General features: G+C 45.1%; 1 protein-coding gene across 6 annotated transcripts in view; it reads left to right on the top strand.

Annotated features, from left to right (window-relative positions):
• The window catches only part of NUDT9 (nudix hydrolase 9), a 255,056-nt gene that overhangs the window by 63,206 nt on the left and 165,063 nt on the right, over positions 1-26,787 (top strand). The window lies entirely within an intron of this gene.

Genomic DNA, 26,787 nt, shown 5'->3' with positions numbered 1-26,787 from the left:
GTGTTCTCAAATAATATGTCAGGATGCAGTAGCCTTTGTCTCCCTTCCCTATGTTTTGAGCCCAGGGCAAGATGGGAGCTTTGAGCACAGCACACGCTCAAGGTTTCTTAGCACGAGCCGATGGTTCTGTTTCAGCTAGCACAGTACATCTGCAAGCTGTCTCGACACAAGCCGATTGTTCCGTTACAGCTGTCGGGGCCGTATATGGACAAGTCTCGTTTCCTTTGAAAGCCTCTTGCCTTCGAGGGCCTGACGCGTTCAAATAACCAAACCAAAATGTTCCTTTAACCAAATGAAAGTTCTTTATGGCTATAATGGTTCACCCCTGGGTCCCCCTCTTCTGGGCGCTGACCCCTCTTAATTCTTAGCCACTGTTCATGTAGGGTGATTGCTTCACCCCTGGGTCCCCCTCTCCGAGCGCCAAACCCTCACGTATCGTGTTCTTCAAATTATATAACAGTTCCTTTATCAATCAACTTTGGGTAATATCTTCACCCCTGGGTCTCCCTCGGTCAGGCTCGGACCACTCTTTAGGTACTTGGGTGGTGGCTTCACCCCTGGATCTCCCTCAGTTGGGCTTGGACCCTTCTCAAATCTTTAGCGGGATTTCTGTTCCCTTGGTTTCTCAATGTCTTTTTAAACAGTTCCTGGTGGACATTCCTTGGTCGGGTTCACATCTGTCAACACACTGTTTCTTGTGACTTTAGACTTTGTCCATTCTCACTGGCATCCCTCGGTTGGCTTCACTCTAGTCTCTTTTACACAGTTCAATGTTGGTGGGATTCGCTTCCCTTGTTTCCTCTCACTATGGGATTCACTTCCCTTGCTTTCAAATAGTTTTTAGATCAAAGTCTTTCGATTGTACAGGGATTTTGCTTGACCCTCAGTATGACCACTTTGACCTAACTTGGTAGCCTTTCTCCGGCCTTCTGTTATCTGTAGTTTTAACTTAGATAGGAATCGATCAAAGAGTCTCTTGAGTTAGCACCCATGTGGTGCTGGTTTCCTTCTGCAACTGATCTCCCCTTTAACACTTTGTACTTCTTTCACAGTTCATTGATCTTGGTTCAAATTTGCCACTTTGCGATTCTCACTCAACACAGCCCAGTTCTTATCGTTTCTCTTTCTACTCACCAGCTATGATGAACCGCTTGGCTTTCGGCTTCCCTGGAGTCAAGGATGGTACCACGGTTGCAGGAGCTTCCCTCGCTCCTGCTTATCGGCATAGGCTTGCCCCATGTACCAGTGACATCTGCTGCAAGACACTTGTGCTATTGTTCACGGTTGTGTGGCCTCCTCATCCCCTTGCCCTTCCTCTGTATCCCCTACACATCATCTTTTCCTCCCGCTCCTTATTTGCAGCCTGTTGGTTTGCAATTAGGAACTGTGCAAAACAGCCATAAAAAATGCCCCCAGGAGATTCAAAGATGGCCGCTGTGGTGTGAGGACGTGTCTCCCCGTCCTCTGAACTGGCTGACATAAGCAGGCCTGTGGGCTGACAAAAAAGCTCATTACAAATACTGCCGCTGGCTCCAAACACTGTCCGGGTGTAAAGCAGCAGAAGTGCAGCTTGTGTGTATTACGAACCTCCGACGGTTCCACATAGGAGTTGGACTCTTGCAGGCACAAGATCGAGTGGGCCGAGAGGAAAGCTGCGGCAGATCCTCGACGACCCAACGTTCATATTACGGAGTTCCACAGGAGGGAAAGGTTGCCCGCACTAAAGTCAGGAGCTGGGGCTGAGGCCGGGGAAGGAGGGAGCCCTCCTCCAGAGCGCATTTAAGACACCCCCCCCAAGGCATAGGAAATGCGCAAATCATCAAGGCACATCACACCATAACACTAAGAGCGGGACCCGACCCCCAACCACGAAAGGAGAAAGGTCGCCACGGCAATGCAAGAAACAAAACCGGTGCAGATAGATGTCAGTGACCCCTCTCCAGGCCCACCCCTCCAAAGGGGACAATTCAACTGGAGCCCGTCCCCATCAACAAAGCTATAAAGGGCACAACAGGGAGCTCTACTTCAGAGGGGTGAGCCGTACAATAAAATGTCAGTAGACAGAGAGCGCACAAAGTAAAGTGAGCCTCTTCATGAATCCTCTCCTGCTCTACCCCCTCACCTGTATTCTAGTAGATCTGGTTCTGGGGCAGTAACACGAATATCTAAGAAGAAGAGAGGCTGAGGAGAGAAAGGGAATTTAAGCCACTCGCCGGCCCGGTAAACCCCTCATCCCTCACAGGAACCAACATAGAGAGTAAGAAGGGCACGGAACTGGGGACAGGAGAGAGAGTTGGGAGCGAGAATGTATCGGACACGCCGGAAAGGCACACAGCCCTGCATCAAGAGACGGGGGACAGAACCGGAACAGTCTAATCAACAGTGAGACCCTGTGGTGGGGGAGAAGACGGGCGAACCCTCCAAATGCCAGGAGCTAAAGGTAGAAACGCCCAGACCAAACTCAAATCTGCCTCCTACCCACAGGGCGGCCAACTAAAAAGTTGTTGGCGAAAGCGCACAGAAGAAGGGCTGACTGGGGACGTGGGGTCACAACAGGGGGGGGGGAGATAAGGAGCTCGAGACATATGAAATTGCCCTGAGCAAGGAAGACCTACAAGAATGCCTTAAGGGCATGGAAGACAGAATGATGAACACCTTCCAAGAGCAGTTCGAGAAAATGAAAGAAGACCTATCTAGCTCATTAACAGAAGTAAGGAAGGAGATTAATGCAGCCTTGAAGACGATTCAACAATGTTTCGGGAGCCTTCTAACGGACATGAAGCCTGACGATGTGCAGATTTACTGAGTACACAGAGCGGGCCACAAGAGATTGGGCCCAGGGATGAGAACGAGAGATAGTTGTGGTCACTCTCTCATCGTATCTGATGAGAGGGCATACTTTGAACGGCAAGGACCCAACCAAATATATTAACAGAGCCCAAGTCCAACTCTTCCATGATCTGGCGCTATCCACTCAGCAGAATAGGAGGGTGAGTGCCCAAAGAACTAATTGCCAAACATATTCCTTACAAATGGACATTCCTGTTTGGGCTGCTCTTCACCTGGGACGGCAGACACCATTGTGCAATGACGTGTGAAGAAGGCTTCTCTGTTGTGAATCTGGATCGAGAAGGAAGGGGCCCGATACAAGCGAGTGGAGTCTCTTCTCCCAAAAACAGCAGACCCTAGGAATGGTCGGAGGGTCGCTGAAGGCGGGGCAATAAAGGTGCAAAACTGATAGGCCCCCCGAGGTAAAGCAGGGGGAACAGGGCTGGCAGAAGGGATCTGAGATCCGATCAGGCCCCGCCAAAAGTGTCACATTCTCAACTTCTGCTAAAGTAGGAAGTGAATGACAGGGAAATAGGAGGCAATGGCCAAAAGCGAAGTGAAAGCGGCAACATAAATAGGCCAGTGAGGGGATAGGGAAGTGGGGGTGGCGTTGTGGAATCATTTAGGGGGTGAGTTTGCCATCGCTAGGGAGATTCCCGGGGTTGTACCAGGACCAGAGCCTCAGGAAGAAATCTGGGGACTTTCATAGGATCTCTGGCCCTGACCGGCATATGTGGTGGGTGGGAACAGGGTGCAAGGAGGGGGGGACAGGAACAGGGATTGGGGGGAGATATGCAGAGATTGGAGGGAGAGGGACAACGCCTGGGATCAAGGGGCAGAGTGTGTTAAACTCTTGAAAAGGCTAGCGACCACGAACACACAACTCATGAAATACGATGGCTTTCACAATTTGCTCACATAATGTTAGGGGGTTGAACACCCCAGTTAAACGTAAAAGAAATCGAGGGAATATTAGATGCTCCCATGTATATCAAACATTGTCCAGGATCGATTTATGTATGGATGGTGGCCACGTTGTTGGGGGAGGTGGAAGAAGTAAACTTGGGATCTATTTCGATCCCTGACCATGCTCCACTGACGGTAGTAATGAAAGACTGGGGACCACGGGTGGGGCTGTGGGCCTGGATGCTCACCCGGGACACACTACTAGATCCGGTGATAGCAGAACAAGTGGGAAACAAAATAGACAATTACTTTCTAAATAATGAGAACGAGGAAGCCACGCAGAAGGGGCTCTGGGAGGCATTCAAGACGGTAAGGAGGGGGGAGATAATAGCACTCCAAGCCCAAAAGCGGAAACTAAGGGCAGCAAAGGAAATAGACATAGAATCCCAACTGCGGGATGCCATGCAAACCTTGGCGGAAACAAAGAATAAAAACACATATAAAAAAGCAAAAGAGATTAGTAGCCAATCCGACACATTGCATACACGCAATGCAGAGAGATCTCTGCTGAACGTAAGGCAACGCTACTATGTAAGCACTAATCAAGAGGACAGCCTCCTGGCCAGACAAGTGAGAAGGGCAGCCGCAAAACGTGCAATAACGGCTATAAAGCAACAGTACTAAACGACAACCATAGACACGGGTATGATAATGGGCTCCTTTGTGAGGTTCTACGGGGTTCTATACACATCTGATAGACCTGATCAACAGGCAGTGGAACATTACTTTAGAAGCCAACCTATACTGAAAATGACACCCCATGAGAGAGAACGATTAGAAGAAGACATTACGTTGGAGAAAGTAGAATCAGTAATTAAAAACCTACCGAAAAACATGGCGCCGGGACGAGATGGCTTCCTGGCATGCTTCTACCAAAAGTATCGAAGGCAACTGAGTCCTAAGCTCACGCGCCTTTTTAACTCAATGGGGTATAGAGGTAGAATAACCTATTCTATGGAGGAGACGAAAGTGGTTGTCTTTGGCAAACCAGACAAGGACCAGTAGTCTGCGGATCGTATTGGCCCATCGCTCTGCTAAATCTGGACGCCAAGATCTATACAAGGGTGTTGGCGCCAGACTGTCACTCCTTTTTCCGGATCTCATTGTTGCTAACCAGTCGGGGTTCATAAAAGAGTGACAAATGTGGGACAGCACCAGGAAATGGACACATTTAATAGAAAAGACGGCCATTCGGCAAGTCCCTGCGGTACTGATTTCACTTGACGCCGAAAAGGCATTCGACCGGGTCGAGTGGCTATTTCTATTTTAGGCTATGTCCAATATGGGGATAAGCCCCAGATTTATTTGCATGGTTAGGGCGAATTACATATGCCCCCGATGCAGTTGTCCATTAACTCCGAACTATCGGACCGTGTTCAAATAGCCAGAGGGACACGATTTATTTAGAACCTTTACTAGCGACAATAAGACAAAACCAGAACATACGGGGCATAGGGTTTGGGGCGGAAGAACGTAAAATGGCGGCATTCGCAGATGATATGATGATGAGCCTGATGAGCCAGAAACCTCAATTCCCGCTCTGATAAAGAAACTCTATTATCGAAAAAAAGTGGCAGGGCTGAAGATAAATGTCTAGATTAAATTAGAGCTGTTGAGCTGGGGCTCAACAAGATGCAGGAGGCAGACCTACCAGTGTCACCGTTTAAAATGGCCAAGGGCGTCATTACCTATCTGGGAGTGAACATAACTAACTCTATAACGGGACTATTTGATGCAAATTACCCGGCAATGGTTTTCCAGATAAAAATATACCTAAATAAATTGATCATATGTTCATCTCGTGGCTGGGGAAAATAGCCACGATAAAAATGGTTACGCTTCCCAGGCTACTCCATTACTTCCAGGCACTTCTCATTTTGATTCCGCTGTCCTTTTTTAAGGCCATCAACAAACTAATAACAAGATTTGTATGGCGAAATAAACAGCGAGGGTTGCCTTAGCGACACTGATGGCTCCCAGACAGAAGAGTGGGGGTGGGGGGCTAGGACTCCCAAACCTTTCTAAATATTATGAGGCAGCCCAACTGCGGGTGATGCGAGAATGGCTTTCGAATGACTTGATTAAACTATGGGCTAGGATGGACAGGGCAGTGGCAGGGACTCCCTTAGAGGGGCTCTTATGGTTAGATAAACAGGATAGAGGCTGGAACGTGAATATATGATCAAAGCACTATTGGCGGCTTGCGATACATGGGATCGCTTGATTAAACAAGGATGTCTATCTACATGCCCTTCCCCATTTACCCCACTATTTGGAAACCCTCAATTTTCACCAAGGATGGCACAGGGTTCCTTTAAAAAAAAAAATGGCGTGCAATGGGATGTACAAAAGTAGGGGACATGACCGTTGAGGGGGAGGTACAACCGTTTGAGGAATGTAAGCTGCAAATTGGCTTGACAGAAAAAGACAGAATGGCATACTACCAATTGCGACACTGGTTGAAACATACAGAAATAAAAAGGGCAGCACAGAGAACCCTCACACCCTTCGAGAAATTCATTACAATACTCACCGGGGACAAACAATTGGTGTCCAAGCTATACTCAATCTTACTGGAACGAAACTCGGACCGCACATGGTCATAAATGCAAAAATGGGAAAGAACACTAAGGGAGGAAATTCCGAAAGTCGCTTAGGGAAAACCTTTGGGGGAACATACTGAAACTTACTCGATCAATCCAAATCAGGGAAGCATGGTATAAAGTAATAGTTCAATGGCCCTACATACTAGAAAGATTACATGATATGTACCCTACCATTACACAATAATGCTGGAGGGATGCTCCGGAAGGGGTTATTGGAGACACATCTTTATTTTTTTATTTATTTGTAAAGTGCAAAACACTGGCCCTGGGGCACTGAGGAGCTGGTACAAGACAAAACAACGCATTACAAAGAAAAGAAGGCAATGTAGGGGGAATATCAGAAACCAACTAGCAGAATATTGCTGTTTTCAGCTTATGTTTAAAGGCATCAAGCGAGGAACAAGCTCCCAAATCTAGTGGCAGAGCATTCCAGATATGAGGGGCTGCATGAAGGAATGATCTCTAAGCGATGTAGGAAAAACGAGTCCTGGGTATTCCCAAGCGACAAGTGTTGTTCGACCTCAGTGCTCTACCGTCTGGCAACAGCGTCAGACAGTCGGTCAAATACCTGGGCACTTGTCCATATAGGCATCTATGCGTGATGCACTGTACGCGAAAGGTGATCTTACTGCAAACAGGGAGCCAATGTGGGGCTCTCCTGGCTGCAGTAACATGATCCTTTCTGCGCAGACCCTCAACAACACGCACAGCGTTGTTTTGAATGACCTGCAAGCGGATACGTTCGTGTTTAGAGATGCCTAGTATAAGGCTGGAGCAGTAATCTAATTTAGCTCCTATAAATGCACGCACAATGGTCGCGCAATTAGTGGAGGTTAGAAACGGGTGCAGCTGAGCCAGCAATTTCACTTAGTAACAGGTACTGGAAACAAGGCTATTGACTTGTCCTTTCATGGACAGTTCGTGGCCCCGCACTACCCCCAGTGTCTTCAACTTGGGCATGGTGGGAATCCTGCAGCCATGAAAGATTGATACTCAGGGGCAAGTTTACGCAATTGAGAGGCGGTACCCAAAACCATAAGTTCTGTTTTTGAGTCGTTTAGTGCGAGTTTGTTCTCTTGCATCCATGTTTGAAAGATCTATCTAAGGTTTAGGGTGTTGGACTCAGCAATGTGATCCCCCGTGAGGGGGACAAGGCACTGCGTGCCGTCCGCATAATTGGCATAAGATGCCTGCTCTGTCCCGTTGTTGAAACAGGGGGAGCAAAAATATGTTAAAGAGTGGGCGATGCGCACGAGCCCTGTGGTACACCACATGTGACCATGAAGTCCTCTGCCCGGACATCCCCAGAAAAAACCTTAGCTCAGCATTCCGCTAGAAAGGATTTGAGCCAATCAGTAGCTGCTGAGGAAAAGTGCCCTGTGCTAAATAGTCTCTCCGCCAATATGGTATGATCAACCAGATCGAAAGTGGCAGAGAGATCCAGAAGCACTAACAGTATGGTATTCCCACCTTCCAAAGACTTGAATATATTAGTTTTTAGTTCAAGAAGAGTTGACTCTGTGCTGTGAGCACTTCTAAAACCAGACTGTTTATGGCCTAAGATGTCATGCTAAAAAATAAATTCCTCAGTCTGTAAGCAGGCCACCCTGACAAGTATTTTCAACAAGTAAGGGACATTAGTAATGGGCCGTTAGTTCCCTGGCACATTAGGATCCAGGGAAGGCTTCTTCAGTAGCTGAAAAATCCAGGCTTGTTTGATATCATGAGGGACGTAGTTTTCCGCAAAGTAGGCATTCACAAACTTGGTTATGAGGGGAACAAGCAACGAAGAACAGTATTTCACTGTGATGGCAGGGCAGATGTCCCCTTTACAGTTGGTTGGCTTTAATTTGCTCAGAACATCCATGAGGTCATGTTCAGATATAGAGTGAAAATTGAATTCAGGACAGTTCAAGTTAGAGGTGGGGGCTAGTGAGCTAGGTTGTGTGTTGACATTGCCACTTTCAACAGCCATGTTGGATTGCATTTTCTTCATCTTGTCCAATAATGCCTCATGGATGGTATTACAACATCTGTTATCTTTAATAATCTGCAAGGGATGAGGAAAGGGATTCTTAAGCTCTCTGAGAGATTCTCAAGCTCTCTGAGGACTCCAAACAGCTCTTTGGAGCTGGAGGCTGCTCTTAGTATGTGTTGGTCATGACCGTGTTTTTTAGCTGTTGTGATGGCTGTTTTATGTGCCTTAACGGCCTGAGAATAAGTGATGTTGTCCTTGTTGGATTTCGTTTTTTTCCCAATGCTTTAATGCATTATTGTTACCTTTCTTGAGATTATGAATATCCTCTGAGTACCACTTCTTGTCAAGTAGTTTTTGAGAAGGCAGGATTTAACCGGGGTCACGCTTTCGACGGCCGGTCTGTAATGTTGTTCGATATGCTGTCGTGAGTTGCTCAGCAGAGTGAATGTTAGGGAGATTACAGATGGTAGGAGAAATGAAAGGTGCCAGGGCGAGTGGCGTAAGCTTACAGTGGTTTCTGTAGGAGACCCAAAGTCTTTCATGCACAATTTTGGTGATGGGTGAAATGGACATGTTAAAATTCAAGAGATGGTGATCAGACCATGAGCATTGATTATTGGATATAGCACCAATAATGATGATCTGTGATAACACCCAATCCAGAATCATCCCCTTATTATGAATGGGTTGGACAATATGCTGGTGGAAGCGAAGATCAAGTAGCATTCTTTTCACCATGGAGGATGACGCATCTAGGTAGTCCATGAAGCCGAAATTAAAATCTCCCAGGAGAAGTATTCTTGCAGTGGATATGAGACTGGGGGATATGAAGTCAGTAAGATGTGTCAAAAGGTTTGGCATAATGTGCAGGGGCCTATATAGCAGGAAGATATTGAGTTTAGTCCACATGACTTTACATTCATGGATTGAGATCTTCTCAAATTTCCAGATTTTCAGGGCTTGGTCGTAAAGTAAAGCCACTACACCACCCTTAGCATTCATATGGTCAGCTGTTAGGATATTGTAACCCGTTGGAACTGCTAGTGCTAGGGCAGGCCAGAAGCATCATGTAGCCATGACTCTGTACAGCACAGTGTTCAATTTTGTTGCCAATGATGTTATTGGCCACCTATGTGGAATGCTTGATGAGTGATCTGGTGTTAAGAAGCATGCATTTCAACTCTGAGTTTTGTCAATCCAGGTACTGTATTACTTTTAGGGGCACTACCAATTCCAAGATTAGATGGTATGGCATTGTGGGTCAGTTGATTGTAGGAGTCAGGAGATTCCTGTTGAGACGGTTCCACATGACCAGGAGTTGGTGGCTCTTTTAACCCATCAACATGATTGGAAAGTACTTGTCGCGCGAGTACTAGTGCGTTCCCATCTAGGCGGAAATGCAGCTGTATTGGCAGAATTAGGTATTTTGCTTTCCACAATATTCGGAAAACAAAACCCATTTCCTTTGATAAGTGGCACCTGCACTTGCACAACATCATATACTAAGTTTGTGTCACCAAGCTGAATACATATGGTGGGTGGCTTACTTGTATCCACACTGGGTTATCCCCCCCGGATTAAAGGGTATACTGCAGACCACGGTGTCCCATATGTCCCTCACTTGTAATGGGTCGGGAGCATGTGGCTGAAGACCAAGGTCCAGATATTTCTGCGGGATGATCATGGCTTTTTTACTGCGAGTCAGGCCGTTATTTTTGAGCAGACATGGTGCTGCAGCAACAGAGATTGACGTCATACCGCTGTGACTCATCAAGAACCGGCCTTGCTCACACGCCACCAACGAAACTTAAGGCTGCAAAGGGATTTGGGTAGTGTAGTTCAGTAGAACTACTGGTGCCAATTGAGCCGTAATCGTATTTCCAGAATAGGTAGGGGGAGCTTAAAGAGGACAATAGAGCACCAGCAACAATGTTCAAAGTTTCAAAGCAGCAATTTAAGCAGTTTGAAATAAATGTACTTTGTTGTGAAAAGAAAAATCACAATGTTAGTAAATCGAAACTAGATATTCCCACAAAACGATTTTCAGTCACAAATCGTATAGGTTTACACGCAGCTGAAGAAAGCAGAGCCTCATGAGGTAGCTGGGTGAAAGATGCTCCGTACAGTTTCTAATCACACAACAATCAGCCCAGTGGGATTACCTGGTTCTGTAAGGATTTTGGGAGGAAGTAAAGGGTCAGATACAACAGATGGTGGGGGCAACCCCCATTACACACCCTTAGTGAATGGATATGTGTGCTCTTTGATCCGGATTTTCAACCACCCTCGAAAGCGCAACGCAAATCCTTCATGATCCTGCTCATAGCGGCCTGGTTAGTAATGGCAAAAAAATGGAAGCAAAACACACGGCCCACATACGTAGAATGGTTACATAACATTTGGGGGGATACTAGCCATGGACTGGGTTACATACAGATTGCACGTAGAAGCAAACAAATTCCGACAGGACTGGGGCATGATACTGGAGTACATTAGGGGAGACTATAGTCAATGTGCCCCCAGAACTTGATAATTTTTGACATAATGTAGAGGCGGGGAAGTTCGTCTGGCAAGCAATTGGTACACTGCTGTGGTGGACTCTGGGCCGGTGCATCCATTAGGCGAGGTTAGTCATTCGCCTAGAGCGCACAATTTTAAGGCAGCATTTAAGGCATTTTTTTTTAGCACTCCGCCTTGAACACACCTTTTCTGCTGTGTTTTCTTGGTATGAATGCTGCGGAGTCGGTTTAGGGATACTGTGCCTCTCGGGGCGGCCATACAACGAACACCTGGAAGATTACACTGTTATTGCAGGCTTGTAGCTCAGGCCTCGAAAAAGCAGAAGCAGTTAACTTTGGTTTTAAAAAAAAATGCTACATTGATTAATTTCTTTGCAGGGCAAGCTCTGCAAATTACAATTAGCCAGTCAGGAATCTGAGGTGACTGGCAGGTCATGGGACCCTGGGATAGATAGGAGGAAACATAATAAATTGATAAATCACGTCAGAGCTCGTGGTGGAGCCAGTTCAGGCCCACGCACGCGCAGATACAGTTGCTGTTTATGAACTTGGCTAACAGCCCCCGTCCTCCTCGGGCTGGCTCCTGCTGCAGTCCTTTGATGTGTGTAGGAGACGGTTGGTGATTGGCGCTACAGCAGATCTGTTTGCAGTGCTTAGATGTGTGTGCTTACATGTGTGCAGAAGGAGAAGGTCGGTAATATTCACTGTAGGTAAAGTCTGTTTGCCCGATCCTATTATCATTCCTTTTTATGTGTTGCTACATGCCTGCACAGTATTTCTTCTCTTTGTAATTGCATTGCCCCATTTCTATTCACCTTCTATCTCTCCTACCTTAGGTACCAATCATTCTTCACTCGTTCCCACTATAATTGCTTACCTAACACTTTATGTCTGTCTTTTTTCCTCTCTTTATTCCTGCCTCACTCAACCTGTCTAATAAGTGAGCGCAGCCTTTGCTGTGACACTGTCTGATGGAGCCATACGTTGTGTGGCTAGTGATTTTTGGAAAGGTAGAGTAATTAGCAGTCTGTCTTCTGCTAGTGAGCACCAGAGTCAGCAGAAGATAGTTGGGGTTCATTTGAAAATTATGTTTGAGGCCCCCTTGATGTCTGCGGGGAAAATTTACCTGCCAAACAAACAAAAATGCATTGAGCTGGTGAGGTTTGGAAATGAAAATGGCATTGCATAAATTGGTGAATATGTTTTTTGGGGAATGGTTTCAGTAGCTGCAGTTTTGTATCCCAGAAGGTCATAGTTCAATAAGTTAAATAGGCAATGGAAAGAATGAATTCAGTGCAATGTAGGTAAAGGACTTCAGTTGGGTCAGCTCTGTGGCGCATTCATTAAGATGGTGAATATGTTTCTCAAATGCAAACTCCAATAGGTAATTTCCCAGGCTTCTTCATTAAGGTTGCAAAATATGATCCTCAACTTCATTGATCTGCAACCATTATCACTGCATCACACCATAGAGGTGAAAGCAGTATGAAACGTGTCTGTGATCAATGAGCGTCTTTTGGAGAGATCTGTGTTTAGCCAGCAAACGCACGTTTTAAAAACTGGTGTTTCTTTCAAAAATCTGCGCTTATCAGCCCCATCGTGCTACTTCATGCTGTGGTAAAATGCTAGCAACTGCAATGGAGGGGGTAGTGAGTGTCTGCAGTTAATCACTGGGCATTTTTATCAGCCTTTGCATAGCGAACCAAGGAAGGTAGCCAGTGGCGAGCTGAAACAGTAAATTACCACTTAGTAAAAGCTATTAAGCTTACTTTGTCAGAGTCACTGCCCCCAAGATGTGGGGACCATATTACTAGCGCTAAGGCTGAAAGGCTCTTACACTGGGCCGGGAGAGCACTGTAACTACACCTACAGCGAGGCGAACATGGTAACTAACATGGCCCTGCTTGCGCTGCCCCTGAGGTTTAAGCCTTATTAAATGGGAATGGGCTGTGAATGACGAGGGCATGCTGAATGGGGCCTGCCATTTCCAGGTGGAGCCTGGTCTTGAGCGTTAGCCCTGCAGCTTGATGACTCTTTCTTAACCTCTAAGGAGACAGAAGCGACAGCGCCAACATTTATACCTGTACCCAGTGACCAGGCGTGTCAAAGATTAAAGAATATCTCTTGTGAACAAGAAGCAATATAATATATGGGATAAAGTACCCCCTACCTACCTTATAGGGATATTGTAAGTCACTGAGGAGTTCTGCACCAAACAGGAAGCATGACAAAGGCTGAGTTCCTGTATAAGATCGTAGATCTTCAAGGTGACTTTCAATATCCTTCTAACGTATGGTAGTGGGTATTTTGTTCCTTACAATATATGGCCATACAATGCCATCCCCTTTAATACCTGCGCTTGTGCTTCATGTATTATAAGATCGCTTCCAGTTGCTGATACCGTTAATACATGTAGGAACTGTTTCAATTAAAATACATCCATTATGCAGCTTGTTCCGGAAAAATAGTTTGAGCAGTTTAATAAAAATGCATTTCGTTTCGTTCTGTGGCTTAAAATAAGCAATACCTTGCAGAGTTCTCATATCATGTCTTATATTCCAGCATTGTACAAACTAAACGCACTACCATAACAGTTCCTTATAATTTGATCATGTAAAGTGTCACAGAAAGCGAGTATACTAGAAAGGGATTTGTAAATCTTGTCACTTCTTTAATTAACTGCTGCAGTGGCAGATTGAATTATGCTCTGTGTGGTCTGAAGCAGCTGTATTGTGACTTCATAAGTGAAGCCCAATAACTGATTACATTGCAGCTCTGATGCCATTTTCTTATTACAGGTCAGTAGTGATGTTGCAACTAGTCTGTAATAAGAACAATATTTACAGGGTTTTATGCTTTTATTGCAGGCTGCCCTTCCACGGCAGCCAAACACTGGAACTTCTGCCCACCTGCATTGAGAGCTGAAGAATCCTACTGGGTCTTCCGGAGCACTCTCAAAATGTGACTGTTCTCCTAAATTGGGGAGTCCAACAAAAGTTACCTCCTGTTTAGTTCTGCCTGTATGTAATTGTAACTGATATTCTGTCTGCATGTAACTGGTCTCTGTAATAGCGCCTCAATGCCTCTGGGTGTTTGCGAGCTTTATAATTGCCACTTGTGACTAAACAGCATAAGCACGTTGAAAAAAACGAGTCGAGCTTGTTTGCGCACACTGTGTCGTGAAGAAGTTGTTTTGTGTTCACATGTCAAAGAGCAGAACATACGTTGGTAGTTGAAATATGCATTATATAGCGGCAGATATTCCTTTGCACTGTTGTTGCCCTTCCTCAAATCTGAGCTTTTGGCAAGGTTTACATCCAACGCTCTCTTCCAAAATACTGTCCTTATCGAGCCCTTCGCTCAGCTACCTCCACCTCTCTAAGGGTTAGATGCTTCTCCAGGCAAAGAGTGGGGGTAGATCTCTCTCCTCTGCAGGAGCCTCCCTCTGGAATGGCCTCCCTGCCCCTCTTAAACTTGAGCCAGACCACCTGAATTTCCGGAAGAAGCTCAAAACTTTCCTCTTCTCCTCTGCTTTCTCTTTCTCCCTCCCCTGCTCACCTACCGGTCTGCTGTACTGACTGGTTGCCTGGCTACCCTCAGCGTCTCACTGGGTACCAGGCTCTTTCTTGATTAGGCTGACTCCTGGCCTACCATGCACGTAGGGGCTGTAACTGTAACCCTACAGTCCCTTATTCTCCTTGCACTTCCCATAGCCGCGCTGCCCAGGCTGCAATTACTGAGAGCATTGCTGCCCTGTTTTGCCATCCCCTCCACCTTGCACTCCCCCCTCCCTTTCCCCTTGCACTTCTCGTTCTCGCACTTGCACAATCTGAATGACAAAAGGCTGAGTAAGATCATTTGTCTTGTCCTCCCTCTGTTTTCCCTCCCTTGTTTTATCACGCCCAGAAACACTTGTGTACAGGCGCATGACTTATCATATCATCACATTAGGGTTCAAAGGGGAATTGTTTGGGTCTTTCCCAAGTGGCAGACACCAATCAGGATCAGGCCTCCAATAGCTTGACTGATCACTTCAGATTGATCCCAGTATAATTTGAATGTTTTTCAGCTAAATTATTCTGTTTCTCTCAGTTAGGATTGGCCTTAACTTATTAGACAGTCATTTGGATGTGCAATGTTTTGGGCAAAAACCATGTAGTCCAATTTAGGGCAACAGTTAAAACTTTGCGTTTATACATATGTTCACATGTTTGGGATGCTCACAATTGTATGATATTTGGAAGATTGTTTTTTTCTTTATGATGACTTTTCATCTCTGACGTCCAATGCATTGTTGATTGGGATCTAATAGGCACGTTCCGTGAATCTAAGTCGCTGCTATCTAGAATCACGTGGTAGTGATATAGTGGCGTTTTTAAAGGTGCACATGAGAGGTTCTGCGGAGCACTGCTGTCATTCTTCATTTTGACAATGTTTGAACAGTGTGTGCTTTTGTATTCACTAATTCTGCCCTTAGGTCTGTTTTCATCCTCGTCTTTACCATGCGGCTCTCTTCTTTTCTGCTGTCCATCATTTCTCCTTCCTTTCCCCTCACCCTCTCCCAACACTTTGCAGTTCTTCACTCGGTAATCGTTCCTCTAACTCCATCTCCCCATATATATTCTCTCCTCCTTTTCTCTAATGCCTCCAGCCCTGCATCCACTCCTTCCTCATTGTTGTATGAACACATACCCCATCGCCTCCCTCGTGACATGATGAACACCTAGGGACTCTCCATATAACACATTCCCATTCTCTCTCGCCATGTTTCCCATCCTCTACTACCCTAATATCTCATCTTCCTCCCACCTCTCTACCGACAATGGTACACTAAGTCATACCCTGATCTCCTCATTCACCAATTCATGCATATGGTGACTGCACATACTTCACATCTCTCTAGTAATTACTGTATGTGCCTACTTTCTTTCCTATCATCCCAGCCTTAATTGTGGAAACCCCTCTTTCGCACGTTTTTTGAAGATATGGCAAATCTCTTTCTATCTACAGGGTGTTGGAGGCTGGGTTGGGGTCAAGTGGGGGTCACCTATCAGACAGTTCGCCTAGTGCATCAAAACACCCTGCATGGCCCTGGTGGTGGTATGGGTTCCCGGCAAAGTGGGGAAGAGTGGGGGGTAACGGGAGAGGGAGGAACAGGGATTGTTTTGTTAAATACTGTGGAAAAGCAAAAAAGCACTTGTTTTAAAAAAAAAAATGTCCAATTGTTTGTACATAGCCTTTGTCTTTGGGTAATTGCATAATGGCTTCATTTGCAGAGAACTTTAAACTCCCATCTCATTCTTTATCTGTTCTAATCCAATTGTCCAGGAGTATGAGTAGCAAATGATTTCCTCTTCCTTAGCTAACTCTAGTAGAACTTCTTTTGTGACTTTTAGTATCATCAGTAAGCACTAGCCAGTCTCTCCTGCACTTATTTGCTATATGACTCGATTTAACCACAAAGGCCAAATTGTCAAGAAAAGGGTAAAGTTCATTACAAACTAATAAATCCTGAGCTAATTCTTCTATCATAGTAGATCCACTTAGTTATGTGTAGATGAGGCATTTCTTACTCTGCATCACTTCATTGCAAATAGATAAATTAGGGGTTGCCTCTGGTTTGTCTCCTACTAAATAAAGACAGTGGACCTCAGTAAAAACGGCATGGCTGCCGCCATAATGATTTCTTTTCCGGCGCCCGGCAGTGGGGACTTAACTACCGGGGCATTACTGCCTGGCGGTCCCGGTAATTGCCCATTGCTGGGCACCAAAAAATATTTCTTCCCATCCGAGTCCCATTGGACTCAGTGGGAATGGGGAGGACGGATGCACCCGCACCATTCGTGAATGGTGCCGGTGCATCCGTCAAGGTCTGCAAGCGGGTGACGTTCCGCCCGCCAGGTCAGACCGGGCGGAAAGGCACCTGCTCGCAGACCTCTTAGTTTGCCGGTCCGGTAACAACGGTGCCGGTAGCTTACCGGCACTGTTGTTACCGGACCGGCAACCTTCTAATAAGGCCCAGTGTGTATTGATGCCTTTATAACGGCACGTGGGAAAGCAGACCATCTTTCATTCTGTCATGTTCTGGACTTGCTCTAAGTGTTTGTTACCTATGTAGGAGTAAAATCAACTATGTGCCAGTCCGATGAATAGAAAGAAACCCTGTCAACGTACTGACTGCTATCTACACATAGTAACAGTGGGAGGGACCCTGTTCAAACACAGGGCAAGCCCTGTCTCTAGTAATAAGAAGAGAACATTGAGAGTTGTGCTGTATAATAATTGTTTATATGACTATATGTTTTACACTTGACTTCCTTTGTTATATTTATTAGGGCTATGGTGATTCATAAACTAATTAAGCAGAACGATTATAGACTGAATACACCTCTTGAAGGTAATGGGTTAATAAAAAACCTACTGTGATGAATCAAGGGAATTGTCCCTTTCTTTTCAATGGGCAAGTTGGTCCTTACTGGGAGAGACTCCCCACTTTGGGGACAAGGACTCTGATCCTGTGAGGAACTCCCTCAAGCCAGACATACCATGGCCTACATGGGGTGTTTCAATATGCCAGAAATTACAAAGTATCAGAACTGGGACAAGGAAAAACCTAATGAATATTGTTTATGCAAAAGAATCCTGTCCCTTTAATGCAGAATGGGTCTTTCACTGGGATGAGGACGTTAAAGTGTGTGCATCCAGAATGAGAATGAGGAGAGAACGAAGAGAGCAGTTAGCATATGCAATCTGGGGAAGCCCCATCCTGCGTAAGGGCCTGAAGATGCCAGGGACCAGGAAGTGCACACGTTTGAAACTCATTGGAGGCTGCAGAACGGAACACCAGATTTGCGGCAGACCTGCAGTAAGAGAACCCAAAGAAAGGGAAACCTAGGAAGAGGTGGTGGCAAGACCACAAACGTAAATATGTGGTGGGGAGCTGGTCCGAATAACGTTGCTGATACCGTCAACAGGAGAAGGTCACGGTGTGTGCAGGCGAGCAGGCGAAAACTGCCACACTATAACGAAACAGAAGGATGAGAAGGACGCCAAAGAAGGGACGCAGCCAGGGACTCAGCCATCGTCTCAAGAACTGAGAGAGAGCTTCCGAAAAAGGTTTCTAAACACGTTCCCCTCCAAGAACGAAGGTAACATTGAGAGCGGGAAACCCGGGAAGAGTCGAGGGAAACATTTTATCACGCTGTTTACTCGTCACAGTAGAAACTATGAAACAAAGATGACTTTGAAACAAAGTAACTGCATACATTGTGAATACCAAGAAACTACTGGTGAAAAACTGACCAGTGTCAGAGAAAACAAATTCATAAAAATATCCTGGGAAAAGGGGAGATAACTTGCTGTCCTAAAGGACAAATATAATAGAAAGAAAGGAAGAGAAGCACCAAAGTAAAGAGGAATTAGGCAATTGAGCCAGGCACAAAGTCACATTTATCAAGGCAAGTGGAACTGTTATTATTCAAGAGAGAAAGGATATCAAAGTAAGATGGCCTGCCAAAAATACACAGAGACAGCAGGCCTAGACTATAGACCTAATAAGGAAACCCCAAGAGGGAATTTCAGAGACAAGAGAAAACTCAGTTACCCAATTGAGGAACTTCAACGACTGATCAGAGAAGTCACAAGTGACTATTTGCAGTATGTATATTAAAGACTGTTTCTCAAGGTACCCTCAGGAAAAGGGAGTCCTTCTCCCAACCTAAGTTCGTTTTTGAAAGTGGTAGGGTCAGTTTGGATTGTTTTTGGAAAGCAGACTTATTTCTTTGGGACACTCACGACTGACAAACAAGCATCTTAGTTAGTAACATAGGTTGGTACCACCCATAGTGATATGGAAAGTTAGGCCTTATACTGTTACTTTAATAAAATATCCATCATGCCAATTAAGATCCTGGGTCATTCTTCTGACCCGCCACACTACCTTATTGATTTATGATTTTTAATTCCATTCTGTTTTTTGGGAAACAAATAGACAGAATGGCATTATTGTTTTGTCTTTAACCCTTTGCCTATGGGTCCCCCTGTCTTTACACTGGGGTCCGCTCCTGTTACTCCATGTTGGTATGTATTCCTTACAAAGGGAAAGCAGCCATATGTAAATCAGTCTATGGCCTGCCACCAAAAGGATCAATCCTGCTGATCTGCTATGCCATTCCCACTCTGCATGGGAAAAATCCCCAGAAATGTTTCACCCTTTTTGTTCTGTGAGAAACCTGAGGGTAGTCTCACTTCTACTTCCCTTGGGTCCTCTTCTCAGGTGGTCAGGGAAAGTCCATCGCTTGTGGATCCTGGCCCTGGGGTTGGAGAAGCGAGAGATCACCTGAGTGAAGGTTCTTTGGGGTTTGGGAGTGAGACTTACTCAGGCAAGATGCGGTACTCCACACTAACCTTCCAGGAAGAAACCTCTATTCCAAGAGCAGTTGTGGGATATTGTTATCCATGCCCCATGGCACAGCGACACCCCTTTTTTTCATGATTTATATCCATGCCCCTTTAGCCAAGGAAAAGATGTGAAATACTCCCAGCCGAGATATATCAGGAAAAGAGCAAAAATGGTTAGGCATAAAGTGGGTGAGACATGGTACCCCCCTTTATCTTGTGACAGTCAACCTAATCCCCACACCACCCCCTGATTTTTATGTGCTACTACAAACCAGTTTCTCCCATTTTTTCCACACCTGGCAGTACTGAGACGAAGAAGATGTAACTGAGAGTGATGAAGATTACCCATTTTCACATCTTTGGTACTGGGACAAAGAAGATACCTGTAAGGAGCTGTGAGAGTCAGGCATGTCCCTCTAATCATGGTCAGTTAGGGCCAATCAGGTTTTCACACCTGCAGCTAGTCAAGAGGCTGCAGGTATATGGCGCCCTTAAGCCCACAGGTACCTTGTGCACGGTAGAAATATAAAGTAAAGTATAAAGAAAAAGGAGGAGCTGAGCAACAGGGAGACCTGAAAGTGGAAGAGCAGCAGGAGAACCATGTGACTAGGCAGCCGTGGTGGTCTAGGAGGAAGAACCAAGACTCCGGCAAAAGACCCAGAGGACTTGTGGGACCCAAGGTGAATGGGCTTTGTAATTTCCCTCAGCCTGGGAGCCTCCAAAGCTCAGCACAAGCAGTGGGAGCTGCTGGAAGGTGCAGAACCTTGAGGACGCAGGCTGCGTTTGAGAACAAGCGTTGGTGGTGCCGGCGCGAAGGAGAAACTATGCGGCGAGTGAGTGAAGCTCGCACCGGTGGGTTTCCCCACTTCTGGAGCTGAACTGAAGCTGCAGGAACCATCGGACGAACCCAAAGGAGGCTGCGAGTGTCAGAGGGACGTTCCAGCATTGGGAATCTGCTAACAGACTGCCAGTGAGTATCGGTCCATGGCCTTTAACAATTGAACATCTATTGAATACCAAACTATACATAAAAACTTAACTTTGTAAGAAAACCAATATATCTTAAATGCCGAACTACATGAAAACCTGCCATTAAGGCAAACAAGTGCATTGAATTCCAAACTTGCTCATAGTTTGGCTTTGAAGCAAACAAGTGTATGGTTCAAACCGAATATAATGAAACAATATAAAACCACTTTTGAATACCAAACTAAAATTCAACCATAATGAACTTATGTTGCACAACGAGCTACACTTAAGTTGAAAGTTGATTATATTGAAGCCTAAACAATGAACTGTAATGACTGAGTGCAATGTGGCAAAGCTACAACTTGACAAGGGGTGTGTGATACATGGTGGCAGAGCCATGAGACAACCAAGGAGAAGCCAGCTGAATATAAGAGTACACCCTAAAGCCAAGAGGCCAATAAAAGGAGTCAAGTGAAGGTGACTTGGTGCACAGGAGCCAGTGCCAAGAAACCTGCATGTGGCTAAGGAACCCATGGATCCTGGTTGCGTGACATTTGAGTGGACCATGCGGTCTGATAACTGCGCCTAGACCAGAGAGCCTGAATGGTGATAACTAAAGGACACCATGAAGCATGAAGCAAGCCCAATACAATCACTGCAACACTTTTAAAAAGACTGAAACAAGTTAAGTCTTGAGGAAGGGAATCCTGAGGCTTGACGTATTACACTTGTTCTCTTGGGAACATAGTCCCAAGATCCTTTCTGTTTGGATTGTGCAATTTAAAGCTTGGGAAAGGGAACCCCAAGAACTGGTTTTGAAATATATCACCGTGAATTGGAGAAGGTAAACTTTTGAGACTTTTTTTAAATGGAACTTTCATATGCTTGTGTAGAACTTTCATATACTTGGGGAAGGGGATCTGAAAGAAAGCTGTGAGCTATAAAAAGCTCAGAACTTTACCTTGATCACTGTTTCTTTTGCCTTTGATATCCCTACTGTGAAAAACCTAAGGTCTTTCCCTGCCTACTCCCTGGGGATCCTCTATCTACATGGCCAGGGGAGGGCCATGACTGTTGGAGCCTGACCCCGGGGGTGGACAAGCGAGGGAAGATCACCTGGGTCGAGGGTCCTTAAGGATTGGGGAGGGAATACCTAAGAGTGAGACATGGCATCCCCCCTTTCCAAACACTGATCTACAAAAAACCCCCTCAGCCTTCATGGGAAATGATAAGTTCCAAAATACCCATTCCCCAAGTACTCATCTAATACCCGTGACGAGGAAGAAGGAGCTGGGAGTAATGCACTCTTCGATTATGAAACGCCACTCTGGTACTGGGACGAAGAAGATAACTAAAGAGGCCCTCCAGTATAGTCATTGGACATGTCCTACTACTTATAGTTGGGCAAGTTATACAAGTCCAACCCAAAACTCGCACCTGCAACCTATTGGTCAAACACAGGTGCATAAAAGATGGCGCTGTCAGCAACAGGAGAGGTTTAGACAAGAGTTAGCGATACCTAGATGGGATGCTGTGTTATGAGGAAGGGGGCACCGAGACAGAAGAGCCTGTGTGGTTGAGGACAAACTTTGTGACTGGCAGAGGAGCTGGAGGCCCTTCCTGCCGAGTTTGCACACTGGGAAAAGGTGGCGAATCAACTGTTCCCTTCTTAGTGAAAATGACTGCTGGTTTGCTCCAGGGATCAGGAGGAACCCGAAGTGCCTGAGGGGGCAGGAAGTGAATTCCCCTCTATCCGTGGTAGCAGCAGTAATTGAGGCTAGATACTGTGGCAGAAAGGCTTTCAAGGAAAACAGAGGCAAATTGCTGAGCCGGATACTTGGAGCATTTCAGCGCGAGAACACCATTGATGAGTATGTCTTTCCATTACTGACAGAAAGCTGTGTAAGTGAAGCCTCTGTGTGAAGCGAAATCAGAAGAACAATCAAATGATACTTTGATAATGGAACAATGGTGAAATACAATATAACAGTGTTCACGTGTATAATCACACGCACTCGAAAGTCTCTGTGTCAATTAATTAAGCCTTATGTGTGAAGGGGACCTGTGCGAAGCACTAGCAAAAATAGAGATCACTAAAGGGGAGCTATGCGAGAAGGTGAAGTGTGAGCAAAACCCCATGAAAAGTGATAGAGCTATAAACAGAAGAAAATTGGATAATTAAGCATTAGGGGTGGCCACCAGACGGGAGAGTGAAACAGGAGGGCCGCAGCGACTCCACCATTAAGAACTCTACTGGGAAGGTTTCCAGACAAGGTAATGACCCAGAGAAACCACAGAAGTCCAGTAAAGAAACCAAAAGTAATTTATAAAAAAAGAGTAAATGATGAAAAGGAATCTCATTATGGCTAATGAACTTTAAGGAAAGGGCACAGCTAAAGCCCAAGGCACCCGATTGCGCAACCTATAATTGGTGTACAGAGAACTGCGCCAAGATCAGGAGAGCCTCATCGAGTAAGTGAACTGTTTGACAAGCTGAAACTAATATGGGGAAGTGAACCCCTAAGGAAGCAAGTTCAACTGTTAGGTTTTTGAAAAGTAGAACTTGACGAGTTGAACATTGGTGTTTGAAAAGTGAACTTTGTGAAATAAAAGGGGTCTGAGCTTGGACAAGGGAAACCGGAGAGACCCATTGAAGAGTCTGAATCAGGGGGCTTTGAGTTCGGGAAAGGGAAATCGAAAAATCCCTAAGAACTTTTGAAGAATAAGGTACTGTAAACCTTTGACAAGTGAATCCTGAGAAGACGGGGGAACTATGTGAACCTGAGTGTCTTGAACTTGGGGAAGGGAGCTATACAAGAGCTCCAGTGCAAAACTATTTTTATCTGGCACACTGTTGAGTTTATTAAGTACCCTGCACCTTGTTATTCTGTAAAACTTTAATGACCCTAATGATCAACATGCATTAGCTCTGTCACACTTTCTGGCTGAACTAGGCCTAACGCAAAGAATTCTTCACCCTACGCATGAAAAAGGAAGAACCTTAGATTGGGTAGCCGACCTTAATTGTGTGACAACTATAACCTCTATTGAACCGTACCCATGGACTGACCATCTTCTACTGACCTTTACTACCAAAGATTGTCCACTGCCTATCACAAACAACCTTATAGCTCCACCAATTCCGACCAGAAACAAACGGAACATCACAGTGGATAAACTTAGACCACTCCTCCGACCCATACTTAATTCCCTTGCCTGTGTCCTCAGACCCGGTACTGCTAGTTGGACTATACAACAATGCTATCACCCAAGCCCTAGACAAAATCGCACCTCTTAAACTGTGCAAAGGTGAACTTAAAGCCCACCTGAACGCTCAAGTAATCGCCCAGAAAAATCAACTTAACCACTCTAAACCTCTACAGCGATTTAAATTTAACCAAGTGTCCACCCCAGAAGTGGAAAACATTATAGCCTCGCTCAAACCTTCCAGATGCCAGGGAGATACATGCCCAGCATCTATAATTAAAGAAGCCGCTAGCGACCTAGCTCCATTCATTACCACTCTAATTAACGCATCTTTCCGCACATGCTCTGTCCCTACTAACCTGAAGAACTTTTGGGTACTTGCACTGTTAAAGAAACCGTCTTTGGACCCAAGCATACCAACTAATTATAGACCCATTACAACCGTCCCCTTTCTATTGAAGATCATTGATAAAGCAGCCTACCTCCAGATACAATTGTATCTAGAGTCCAACAATTTACTAGGACTCCGCCAATCTGGATTCAGACCCCAACATGGCACCGAAACAGCATTGATTGTCCTGAAGAACCAGATTGACGGCTTGAAAGACAAAGGGAAATGTGCCCTCCTACTCCTATTAGACCCGTCAGCCGCTTTTGATCTGGTTGATCATGAAGTGCTCTGTAAACACCTGTCCACAGCGGCCCATTTCTCCACAGAAGCAACAGCATGGATCCAATCTTTCCTGAATAATAGATCTATGAGAGTGTTTTCACCTGCGGCAGCAGCTGACCCTATACCTATAACATGTGGAGTACCGCAAGGATCGTGTGTATCGCTTACCATGTATAATGTATTTACCAAGCCACTGTTCGATGACTTAGCCCTTCTGTGTGTTACCTACACTAATTATGCAGATGACACCCAGATCCTCTGACCTTTTGACAGGCGACTATGACAAAGACCTGGCACTGGTTAACAAAATCTATCATCATTCAGGCTTGGATGGCCTCACATGGGCTGTGTCTGAATAATGAGAAGACCGAGCTATTACTTCAAGGCGCACCGGCTAATTTGAACAAACTGAGCAATCACTACCTCTCATTCAACATTGACGGTATTTACATCAAGGTGGCTAAGGAGGTAAAAACCTTGTGTTTCTACCTAGACTCTGCCTTGAGCCTGCGCAAACAAGTTAACGCTACTGCATCGGCGACAGCTTACACTTGTAAGTTGATCCCCGCCTGCAAACCCTCTCTGTCCATAGAAAGTTGCATCACTGTGGCTAGAGCTTTAATACTTTCAAAGCTTGACTATTGTAACACACTGTACCTGGGTGTCAGCAATTACATAGTCAATAAACTTCAAATACTTCAGAACAACGCGCTTTGAACAGCCTTAAGCATCACCAGAAGACAACATATCTCATCGGTTAGACAGAAAAATAACTGGCTTTCAGTCATGGAAAAAATACAACTTAAAACGGTCTCCCTTACTCACAAATGTCTTAACAACTCAGCACCACAATACCTTACGGATAAATGTATCAAAAATAATTCCACATGACCTATGAGGATGTCTAACTCCTTCTGCCTAAGATTCCCCAGATACAAACTGAAAAAAGCAGGCGGCAGCAGCTTTCCCGTTCTGGCCGCCCAACTCTGGAACTTTAAGAGCAGGCCAATCCTTTTACAATTTCAGGAAAAATACCAAACGCTGGTTTACCTCCAAAGACTCACTACAATCCGAGCATTCCTAACCAAGGACCTTGTAGACAGCATCTTGTTGAGTCCTTGTAAATAACTTTTCTGTATATAACCTATGTCTTATTATGTAACTTGTGATTTAATGCAACCTGTAAATGTATGTATTGCAACCAAGAAACTGAAAATATCTTGTAATGCGCCCAGATACCTCCGGGTTTGGAGCGCTTTATAAATAAATAAACAAACAAGTTAGGGCAAGTATAGGTTTTGACACAGACAGTATTTTGTTTTGGACTGACAGATTTAGACTTCCCTTAGAGATGTGGCAAGTTAGGCGTTACACCATGCTGACCAATAAAATGAAGGTTTTAAAACTAAATTTCAGTTGTCTGTGGCATCTCTTGATACCATGCTTGTCTCGCATTGCACATTTATTGGTTCTAGTTGTGAGGGCAAGGATATTAAGTTGAACTCTTTGACACAGATTTTCCTTAGATTTACTGGTAGGGAATTGCTACCATAGCATAGGGCAAGTTAGGCTTTCAACAATCCTGACATTTGAGTTAATAAATATCTTTTGTTTGAATTTTAAGTCTGTTGTCTGTGTTCTCCTTCAAGATGCCTTCACAGTCCTCATTGATGAGGTGCAACTCGGGTCCCCAGACACAGTAGCAAGTGACTCATGATCGTGGCATATTAGGACTCACAACACACATACAGAATTGATTGATAGAAAGAATTGACCTCTTGGAATTCCTAGCTAGTCCCCACCCGCCCCCCTGCCAATAGCAGTTGTCCAATCTTAACTACTATGCCTTTTCCCCTTCGCAAACACCAGATGGTAATGGTTGGAAATATTTTATTTAATCCTAACATGACCAATTGCCCAGAGCAGCCACCATTAGCCTGTCTGCATCATTACAGAATGACACCAACCATATGCAAATTAGGAAAAACCATATGAACTGGAGAGTAACAAATTGTGGTGCGCTCAACATCCTTGGGTTGTTGTTGGCCCAATGCGACAGAAACTACACTTGAGGGTCCCCTGGGTTCCTCAGTCATGTATTAACAAAAAGATATTGGTTGTGCAGTAATACAGTGCAAAAGACTCAAAGTACTGGCTTTCTATGCCTGAGAGTAAGCTTAAGTCCCATATTAGAAAACAAAACAGCCATCCAATTGTGCGAATGGTGATTTAATCTTTTTACAGTCGACGCGTGTTTTGACCATTCGGTCGTCCTCAAGGCGAATAAATCAATGGAAATGTCCCTGGCAAGATATCTGTGTCATTCTTCTTGCCGGTGAAATGTCTCATTAGACGTGCTTAAACAACAGTCTGTCCTTAAACGTTATTCATTATCATCAATGTCACCAAGTCAAAGGGATCAGTCCTTTGTGTGCTATAAGGCAAGATTACAGCACACACAGGACTGATCCTTTTGACTTGGCCGCAGGTATTAATACCTATGACTGGGGAATACTAAGCATGCAGATTATATTTCGGATTCGTCAAGTATTCATGCTAACGCGCATAAGGCTAACCACCTCATTTGATGATAATGAATAGCGTTTAAGGACAGATTGTTTAAGCACGTCTAATGAGACA

This window comes from Ambystoma mexicanum, chromosome 3p (genome assembly GCF_040938575.1).
Source record: "Ambystoma mexicanum isolate Mex_15411 chromosome 3p, UKY_AmexF1_1, whole genome shotgun sequence".
Taxonomy (NCBI): Eukaryota; Metazoa; Chordata; class Amphibia; order Caudata; family Ambystomatidae; genus Ambystoma; species Ambystoma mexicanum.
This window is presented reverse-complemented; position numbering and strand designations above follow the sequence as displayed.